This window comes from Chrysemys picta, unplaced genomic scaffold (assembly GCF_011386835.1).
Source record: "Chrysemys picta bellii isolate R12L10 unplaced genomic scaffold, ASM1138683v2 scaf327, whole genome shotgun sequence".
Classification (NCBI taxonomy): domain Eukaryota; kingdom Metazoa; phylum Chordata; order Testudines; family Emydidae; genus Chrysemys; species Chrysemys picta.
The window spans coordinates 31555-42083 of NW_027053034.1; positions in this window are offsets into that span (position 1 = coordinate 31555).

The window sequence follows — 10529 nt, forward strand, 5'->3', positions numbered from 1 at the left end:
CTAGGCCTGCTCCTGTACCTTTGTTGCGGTTTCCCCTGGTTTCCCCTCAGCTGGAGCTCACTCTGTAATCCATTTGGCCTAGCTCCAGGCTTTATAGCCCACAGGCCAAGCCCCCCGTTATATACCCTCCTCCTTAGAACCTGGCCCACGCGGGGGCAAGTTCTATTCTTCTCCAAGCTTCATCCCTCCTCATCTCATCGCCGTCACCGGCTGTGCGCTTGTACAGCCTGTGCGCAGTGTCTGCAGCTCCACTGCCAGCTCGCTCGGGGCAAACCTTCTCTTCTGCAGTATCCCGACGCTCTTCCTGCAGCCACTCAGTCTCATGAACAGCTGCTTGCAGAGCCTGTTCTGAAGCCTTTAGCGTCTTCTGTTGCCTTTTTGCTACTGCCGCTGCATATGCCAAAACCTTTTCGGTCAGTGTCTGAGAACCCACCATGGACTGCTCCACCCTTGTGCTTGTCCCTCCTCCAGTCTGCTTCATCTCTGGGCCAATCATTTCGTCCTTCATCTCCCTGCAGCACCCGACAGGGTGTGTTGGTGGAGGGTCTGCAAGGTCCATGGCCACCCCAGCCACCTCCACCTTGCCTGCCTCATGGGGGTTTGTGTCAGAGGACACCTTCTCCTTTCTTTCTAACTTCTTAGGGCCCTGGCCCCTCGTTCAGCCACTCAGCAATTTCCTAAGCAGGCCGTGTCTTTTGATATGGCCTGCTTCTCTGCTCCCAAAACAAAGAACTCTTGCTCCCATCTTGGCATTAGGCCACGTTTGTACACTTTCTCATGCCCTTCTCCCTGGGCTAACCTTCTCAGCACAGCCCAGGCATGCTCTCCTTCTCTGCTCTTTTTGTCCATGGGCATAGCAGACCCTGGGTTGATTTCCCTTTGCAGGATCTCTCACAGGTATTGCTGCTGCTGCGTCTGTAGCTCCACCTGCATTTCCTTCTGCGTCTGTTGGTTTTCTAGGAGCTGCTGGAGAAACCCCTAGATCTGCTTTGGCTGCTTAGCCAGTCCCTGGAACTGAAGTGGGAAATCCAGCGACCAGCTTGGTCCCTTGATACACCTGCTTGGGGGAGGGATAGCTCAGTGGTTTGAGCATTGGCCTGCTACACCCGGGGTTGTGAGCTCAATCCTTGAGGGGGCCATTTAGGGATCAGGGCAAAAAACTGTCTGGGGATTGGTCCTGCTTTGAGCAGGGGGTTGGACTAGATGACCTCCGGAGGTCCCTTCCAACCCTGATATTCTATGATTCCTTCAGCAACCAAGACTTCCCTCACGGATCACAGGGGGAACTCAATCCTGCCAACTATGCTAATCATAAATGAATCTACTCATTGTTAGGTGCCCCCCGGCGGCCAGGCATGGCATCACAGCCCTCTCGCTGGGCTAGCGTCCCCCATCCATGGTCGCTCCAGCACCACGGCAGTTTCTCTGCCTGGTAACTCCGGCCAGGTCACCACCTTTAGTCCACCCTTCTGGGGCCCAGCTTGCCTCACACTAAAAGTCCAAAGAGGTCTTTCCACAGACAGAAGTCCTTCAGCCATCGCTGGGGCACTTGCTCAGCCTGTAGCCCCCTTGCTGCGCTTGGGAACCCTCTGCAGGTGCGTGTACGCCGCCTCCTCTGGGGCCGGTAGGGGAACACAGTCCCACCCTGAAATTGATAGCAGCCCAGGGCCCTGGACCCAACAGCTAGGTCTGCTCCTTTCTCTTTGCTGCACTTTTCCAACCTCTCTTCTCAAGTTCCCCTCCAGGCTTTCCTTGCTGCTCTGAACTTCCTACCTCATTCTCAATCCTGTTGCTACCCCAGCTGGGCTGTATCACCACTGAAGTCTGGCTCTTTAGGGAGGCGGATATGGTGCCTCTCAGTTCGGTCTCATTCTGTAATCAGCTTTCTGTGAGTGCCAGGTGGCTCCATTTCCCCTTCCACTAGCTCCCAATTTACAGAGAGCGAGAGCAGTACCTGCAGCAGGGAGCGGGAGTTGCTGGTGGCCTCAGAGGCACAGGCCCTGCAGCGCCTCAGGCACCTGGCGCAAGTGCCGCATGATACGGAGCTGGCGCATCACATTGGCCGTGACGTCCTCCTGCTGCAAGGGAACGAGAACCTGTCTGAGACTCAGACACCTCCGAGGAATCGGGGGATTAACGGCCCCTGGAACCAGCAGCATTTCCACCCAGCCCCTGCCCACCTCTGAGGGATGGATTCCCCCTCCTGACTCCCAGGATGGAGTCTTGTTGTCCTTCCTAGTGACCTCCAGTGGCAACCCCCCTCCTTGTACGGGGAGCTCCTGCCACTTCCCCCGTCAGTGCCCCTGACAGCTGTTCCACCTCAAATCCACAGCTCAAGTTCTCAGACCCCTCTCCTCCAGCCCCACCCAGGTTGGGTAGGGAGGGAACTGTAGCGGGGGGGTCAGGAGGGATTCTGGCAGCAGTGAGGTGGGCTGTGGGGAGGTTGAGACCTTTCCCAAAGTCTCCCCAGCCACTAATGCTGAAGCCGCAGGATGGCAACCCTGGTGAATGGGATGGATCGGCAGCCCCTGCTGACAGAATCCTCCTGTTCTCTCCAGCAGGGCCGGCTTTAGGAAGGGCGGGGCCCAATTCGAACATTTTTGGCGGGGCCCCGGCAGGGATGACTAACAAAAAAAATAATGGAAAAAAAAGCCTTTCATTTCTTCCATGTATTATTTACTTTCCATAACTATATAAAAAATAAAATTATATATTCTGTACGTTGCATCATATATGCTGTTGATCGGTTATTAATGAGCTCCGTTTCACGTGTGTGGGTCCCCGCCACACCCTGGGGGTGTGCTAGGGTGACCAGATGTCCTGATTTTATAGGGACAGTCCTGATTTTTGGGTCTTTTTCTTATAGGATCCTATTATCCCCTACCCCCTGTCCCGATTTTTCACACTTGCTGTCTGGTCACCCTAGTGGTGTGCACATGTGTGGGTCCCAGCTGCTCCCTGCCCCCCTCATTGAAGCAGGTGTGCAGGGTTACTGCCCTGGGAACTGCAGGGCACCAGTGGACATGGGGCTGGCTGGAGGCTGGGCAGGGGCTCACTGGAGGTAGGGTCTGGCTGCAGGCAGGGCAAGGGGTGCGGGGCTGGCTGGAGACAGGGGTGTGTGGGGCTGGCTGGCTTTGGGCAGGGCCGCAGGGGGGTGCGGCAGGGGTTGCCTGGAGACAGGGCAGGGGGTGCGGCAGAGGCTGGCTGTGGGCAGGGGGTGCAGAGCTGGCTGCGGGCAGGGGGTGCAGAGCTGGCTGCAGGCAGGGCAGGGGGGCGGGGCTGGTGTGGGCAGAACAGGGGTGGCGGGGCTGGAGGTAGGGCAGGGGTGCAGCAGGGGCTGGCTGGAGACGGGGCTGGCTGCGGGCAGGGCAGGCCGTGCGGGGCTGGTGCGGGGACGGGGTGTAGCAGAGGCAGCTTTAAATAGCCCCCGAGTCCCCCGCTATCCCAGGGCTCTGGGGGCTATTTAACGGGCCCAGGGCTCCCCTGCTTCTACCGCCCCGGCCCTTTAAATAGCCGTGGGAGCCCTGGGGAAGCAGCGGGGCTCCAGTGGCTATTTAAAGGGCCGGGGCGGTAGAAGCAGCGGGAGTCCCGGACTTTTTAAATAGCCCCCAGAGCCCCGCAGCCCTACCCCAGGGCTCCAGCAGTGGGGGTCTGGTGGCAATTTAAAGGGCCTGGGGCTCCGGCCCCTGCTGGGAGCCCTAGGTCCTTTAAATTGCCCCCTGGGGAAGCCGGACCACCCTGGTACAGCGCACTGGCTCTTGCCGGTACACCGTACCGGGGCTTGGGCCTGGGGCCCGATTCAGGGGAATTGGTTGAATTGGCCTAAAGCCGGCCCTGGTGGGGGTATGGCCACAGAGCCGCAGGGAGGGGAACCCTGAGGTGTGGGGGCTGGGTGGGTACTGGGAGTTCCTCCTGAAGGGACGGGGGTTGGCCAAGGTCACTCAGCCCCGGGGTGTGGGAGGGGGACAGGCTGAGGGCACGCAGAGCCCCAGGAAGTGGGGGGGGGGCTGAGGGGAGGGACTGGCCAGGGGCACTCAGAGCTCGGGGGAGAGGCTGTCCGGGGGGGGCACTCACAGCCCCAGGAGGTGTGGGGGGAGGAGCACACAGAATTTCAGGAATTCCCTGGCAGTGAAGAGCTGCTGGCGGCAGGGAGGAGCCAGCCGTGACAATCCCCACTTGGGATCCCTGGCTGGGCTAGAGGGTATGGGGGCCCGTGGCCAAGCTGCAGCGGAAGGTGACCTGAAGAAAATGCCTCGGCCTCCTGCTAGGAAGGGCCTGGGCCAGACAATGACCCACCACGCAGTCTCCGAACTCCCTGCCCCACACCTGTGGGGCACGGCCCCTCCTCTGCAGGGAGGTTGGCATGTACCTTAGTGCTGCTTCCTCCATCCCCAAAGGCCTCTCCCAGCCAGTCTCTGGCAACCCCTGCCGTTCAGTACGCACATTACGCTGCTGTGACATACCGGGGGGGGGAAACCCCTCGGGGATGGGGGGGCTGTCACACAGCTGGGCAATTTAACCCGGCTGGGCAGGAGTGACTGTCTCCCTGGAGCTGGGGTCTCAGCCCAGGTGTCTCTCTGCCCTTCCCCCCAGTAGCGCCCCACATTGAGTTCCAGCCCCACATTCACACCCACAAGTGCTGGTGGGTTCCAATCTCAGCTGAACACGCCCACCCGGCCCTAGTGCGGAGCAGAAGGGCCCAGCGCTGCCCCACAGACCCTCTGGCTCTCCGAGCCCGCTCTTACCCATCACCGCAGCACGTCTGGCCCATGCTGAACGCTGCTGCTCTGTGCAGAGAGGCTGGCACTTCTCGCTCCTGCCGTACGAGGGACAGGTGCTGCTACCGACTGCTCCCCCTAACCCCCGCCCTGCTGCGCTCTGGGGATGCTGCCCTGCTGTGGAGCTCTCAGGTGTCTTGAACTGGAATTTGTTTGGAGAGAAACTGCTAAGGAGCGTTATCAGCCCCGAGCAGAGAGTACCTGGGAGCCTGCCTGGGTCGGGCGGGTCTGGTACAGCCTCCCGCCAGATAAGGCTCTTCCCTGGACCTGCCACCCATTGGAATCTGGAACGATTCCCTCCGAGGTAACACCCGGGGCAGCCAGAGCAGGGCAGGGCACGGCCTGCTCCCCTGGAGCGTTAGGGCTTTCAGGAGTCAGAGGTGCCAGCGGAGCAGGTTGTACGTTAAAGCAGCAAAGGCAGTTGGGGGGCAGAGGAATTGGGTGCTTTGCCATTGCACTTGATCAGCTCAATTTGAAAATTCTTTCAAAGGAAATCCAGGTGTATACATCTGACTGGGGTACATGTACACACATACACACGCACACTCACATGTGCACACACTCATGTGCACATACACGTACACGCATACATACACACATGTACACATACACATATGTACAGATGTACACATACACGCACACACGCTGTCCCTGGAGCGCCCCAGGATGCGACTGACGGGGTGGCTGGCTATTATGGAGGCAGAAGGGGGTTGGGAGAAAATAATCAAGAAGAACTTTTGCTGAAAATGCAAACCTAAGCTGGAAATCTGTGCAGGGCTGGGTCAGCGAAAATGATCTTTTGAGCTGTTCTTATTAACCGTGGTCCTGTACTTCCTGGTTTGCGTTGGACCCAGGCAGGAGACTGGGCTGCTCTGAGCTGTAGAAGCCATTGGAATGAGCCAAGTCGGAATGAGCCAGGCCCTCAGGTTTGCCACTCAGACACCATGGTGATGGGCACAGTAAGGCCCGAGAGACGCTAAACAGGCAGACAGACAAGGAAATAGTGGCCCTGCCTACAGATGTGTGTGTGGTGCAAACGGATGAACACCAGTTGCTGGCTGAAGGCACAACCTTAATTCCCACATCTCCTTTCTGTCAGTTATCGTTCGCTTGGCAGCCTGAGCTCCGATTTCTAACGCAGCGTTTTGCTCTGGCCTATTGTGGTTCTCATGTCCGGGGGCACCTTGGCCCCTGGTATCAGGAGCGGTGCTAAGGAGGCTGCTTTTCAAAGGTCCTTAAGTAGGGTTGTCAACTTTCTCCTTGCACAAAACCAAACGCCCTTGACCGAACCCCTTTCATGCCCTTCCCCAAGGCCCCACCCCCACTCACTCCAGCCCAGCCCACCTCTCTCAGTCATTCGCTCTCACACCCTCACTCACTTTCACTGGGCTGGAGCTGGGGGTTGGAGTGCAGGGAGGGGTGAGGGCTCCGGTGGGGATGCGGGCTCTGGGATTGGGCTGGAGATTAGGGGGTTGGGGTGCCAGAGGGGGATCCGGGTTGGGACAGAGGGTTGGGGTGCGGACTCTGGGAGGGAGTTTGGGTGCGGGAGGGGGCTCAGGGCTGGGGTAGGGGATTGGGGTGGGGGTGGGGGGTCTGGGAGGGATTAGGGTACGGGAGGGGGTTCCGACCTGGGGCAGGGGTGCCGGGTGTGAGGTCTGGGAGGGAATTTGGGTGTGGGAGGGGGTTCCGACCTGGGGCAGGGTTTCTGGGTGCGAGCTCCGGCCAGGCGGCGCTTACCTCAGCCAGCTCCTGGTCAATGGCACACCGGTGCTAATGCAGGCTCCTGACCCCTGGTCTCCCTCCGCTGGCAGGCTCTGAGCAAGGCCTGCCCAGAGAACATGGATGACGAGCTCTCGATCCTGCTGACAGCACCCCTCAGCACAGACAAACTCCAGCACATCTTGGAGGTGAGCAGAATGGGGAGGGGCCGCAGGGGTTTTACCTTAGCCCTGGGGACTCCTAGAAAGAAGAGACTGGAAAATCCATGTTTCTATTGGATCCTTCCGAGTATGCATTGGTGATATAAACTCACTGGGTGACCTTGGGGTAACTCACTTCCCCCTTACGGCATCAGTCTTCTCCACTATCAAATCTACACTGGGGAAGAAGGACAGAAGCCCCGACAATCACCTTCACCTCTGGGTGTCTGGTCCTGGGAGCCGAAACCAACTGGACTATCTGCCCCATCTCCTAAACTGCCCTGTCTTTCCCTCCTAGGGCCTTGTCCTTAGTGCTCAGCCTGGCCCCTTCCCAGCTTGTCCCTGACCTTTAAAGGACGCTCCAAGCCCCTCCCATGCCTGCTTCCCTTGGGGTCTCTCTCCTGGCTGAGCACAGGCTGCCCTTCTATCTCTCAGCAGGCCTGGGTCCTAGTCACAGGCTGCATCTTGTCACGTGACCCCCACACTTCTTCCCTTCACCCTAGGGAGCTGCATCACCTGGGCCAGGTGCAGTTGAGCTCCAACCCCTTTCCTGGCCATCTCACCCAGGGACAGGTTGAAACTGGTAACCTGTGGGTAACAGTAACTCTTTGCTCGCAAAGGTGCTGAAGACACAATGGAAGAGGAAATCCTTTGGCCTGGATTGAAATTATTCCGACTGAAAGTGAATGAGAGAAAATAGGTCCAGAGTTCTCTTCCTAGCAGCAGAAAATGTAGCGATTGATAGAGGTTCAGGTCAGAAAGGACCATTATGTGCATCTAGTCGCCCCTCCTGTATAACTCAGGGCTAGAATGTGACCAAGTGGTTCCTTCAGCCAACCGTAGCATGGGACTGAGCCAGAGCACGTCTTTTGGAACGACATCCACATGCAGGAGAGCCAGCTGGCTACCAGAAAAATCTCTCTTCTGCAGTGACGTGGGGTTAAGGGACACGGGGGAAAAGACATGGCGGCTGTGACTAAACTTAGAGCAGCAAGGCCAGGAAAACCAGGGTTAGGTCCCAGGCCTGGCTATCAGATCTGCTGTTTTCTATTCCTGGCTTTGGGACCATGAGCGAGTCTCTGCACCGCTGGGTGCCTCGGTTTCCCCAGCTATCAAATGGAGCTAATCAAGGTTTTGTTTGTTCTCCCCATTTTACAGGGTGGGAAACCAAGACACAGTTGGGACCTGTCTACACTACAGGTCTGTCGTGCGTTTATAATCTGCTGACCCCCACATGTTGTTCAGAGCCTATGGACAACACAGCTCCTGAAGGTACGTTTGTTCTGTGCTTATCCCCTATGTACCAGCAGGGCTGGACAGCATTTCTCACTGTGATGTGGGGAGCAGGTCCTGGGTACTATGGGTCTGAAGAAGCTCTCAAGGACTAATTTTTTAAAATAATTGTTATCAATGAATTGGGAGAAAACATACAATCACTGCGGATAAGATTGAGGGGTGACAAAATACAGGCAGAGTGGTAATTCCTGATGGGGAGAGGGCAGTGATACAGAGCGATCTGGCTCATTCGGCCAGCTGGACCCATTCAAAGAAAACAAGTTTGAGCAGAGCCCAATGCAAGGTCCTATACGTGGCAACAAGGCACGCCGGCCACACCTCCAGAATGGGGATGTGGATCCAGGAAAACAGTGACTCTGAAAAGGATTTAGGGGCCAGAGTGGAGAAGCCACTCAACATGAGCTCCCAGTGTGATGCTGTGGTGAACAGGGCTAAAGCCATCATTAGACGTAGGAGCAGAGCCGTGAGTAGGATAGGGAGGTGACACAGCAGCAGTGAGACTGCTATTGGAATACTGCCTCCAGTCTTGGTGTCCTCCTTTGAAAAAGATGGTCCTAGAAATTGGAGCTGGGGCAGCAAAGAGCCACCAAATGTTCTGAGGGCTGGAGAAAAATGCCTTCTAGTGAGCTATTGAAAGAGCTTAACCTGTTTAGCTTATCAAAAGAAGATTGAAGGGGACTTAATTGAAGTGTTGAAGTGCCTTAATGGAGAGAAAATACTGGGTATTAAAGGGCTCTCTAGTCTAGCAGAGAAAGGCAGAACAAGACCCAATGGCTGGAAGGTGAAAAGAGACAAATTCCTATGACAAATAAGGCACAAATATTCAACAGCGAGGATGATTGACCACAGGAAGAAGCTACCAAGGAAAGTGGTGGATTCTCCATCTCTTGATGTCATTAATAAAGACTAGATGCCTTTCCGGAATGTGTTTGCCCCAAAAGTAGCTATTGTGGTAGACAGGAGGCCTGTGATATGCAGGGGGTCAGATTAGATGCTCTAACGGTCTCTGCTGCTCATAAAGTCTACTCATTTCTGAGAAACCGAGTGTAGCATTGGGAGAAGCCTCTGATGTTTTACTGTCTAGCCGGCTTGCTTCCTAGAATGAACACTCATTGAGTGGGGTGATCCACAGGGAGTAGCTCAAACCTCCAAAGTGTCAGCCCTGTGGCAGGACATTAGCACTGCAGGGGAGGGGTGGGTGTGGCAGTGACATCACAAAGGCCTTTTCCAGGACCTCAGCCTATTGGCCAAAGGTGCAGGGGAGGTGGTGACCTCACAGAGGGATGCTGACATCAGCCAGGCAGGACAGGGGCGCAGGGCCAGGGAAACCTCAGAGACCCCTGTGGCTTTGCTTCAGCAAGTCCCCTTCTCGAGATCTCTCTTTGAGGTCTGAGAGAGTATTTGGGTTCATGTATGTGAGCACCAGGAGGAACCTCTTTTCAGTTTTCTCCTTTCTTTTTCCTGATTTCACTAGAAAACAGACGTCCCTGTTTAGAAGGTAAGAGCCTCCGAGAGGTTTGGAACCTGTTGAGTCTGATGCATCTGGCGCCAGCTGAATTTTAGGCATGGAAAACACTAGCTTAAGGTGGCCAAATTTTATTCCGCACCTGGGATTTTGTCCCTTAGAATCTCTGGGGACATTAAGGTTTGTCCTTTTTCTTTTACCTTTTCCTCCATCCCTCCCTCCTTTCTCTTCATCTCTTACTTCTTTTGGCCTTTCCCCGTTCCCCTCCCACCACCAGGAGGGGTGTGTGTGTGTCGTGGGGGGTGCTCTACAACTCCCATTGTGGGAGGTCCACCGAAAAATGTGGCGTTGAAATAGTGCTCAGACAGTGATCCCCAGCGGTGACCTGGGCCATCCTTTGGGCTCTCTGGTGAGAACCCTCATCCCCCCGCCCCTCGGTCTATTTTATTTGTATTTTATTATGTTGCAATTGTTAAGAGCAGCAACTACTTAGCTCAGACTGAAACATCTCATCTAATTTTTGACATCTAAGTGTCTCCTCTTTGTGTAGCTCAAACCTCCAAAGTGTCTGCCCTGTGGCAGGACATTAGCACTGCAGGGGAGGAGTGGGTGTGGCAGTGACATCACAAAGGCCTTTTGCAGGACTTCAGCCTATTGGTCAAAGGTGCTGGGGAGGTGGTGACCTCACAGAGAGATGCTGACATCAGCCAGGCAGGACAGGGGCGCAGGGCCAGGGAAACCTCAGAGTCCCCTGTAGCTTTCCTTCAGCAAGTCTCCTTCTCGAGGTCTGTCTTTGAGGACTGAGAGAGTATTAGGGGTTACGTACGTGAGCGCCAGGAGGAACCTCTTTTGAGTTTTCTCTTTTCTTTTTCCTGATTTTACTAGAAAACAGACGTCCCTGTTTAGAAGGTGAGAGCCTCCGAGAGGTTTGGAACCTGTTCAGTCTGATGCATCTGGCGCCAGCTGAATTCTAGGCATGGAAAACACTAGCTTAAGGTGGTCGAATTTTATTCCCCACCTGGGATTTTGTCCCTTAGAATCACTGGGGACATTAGGGTTTGTCCTTTTTCT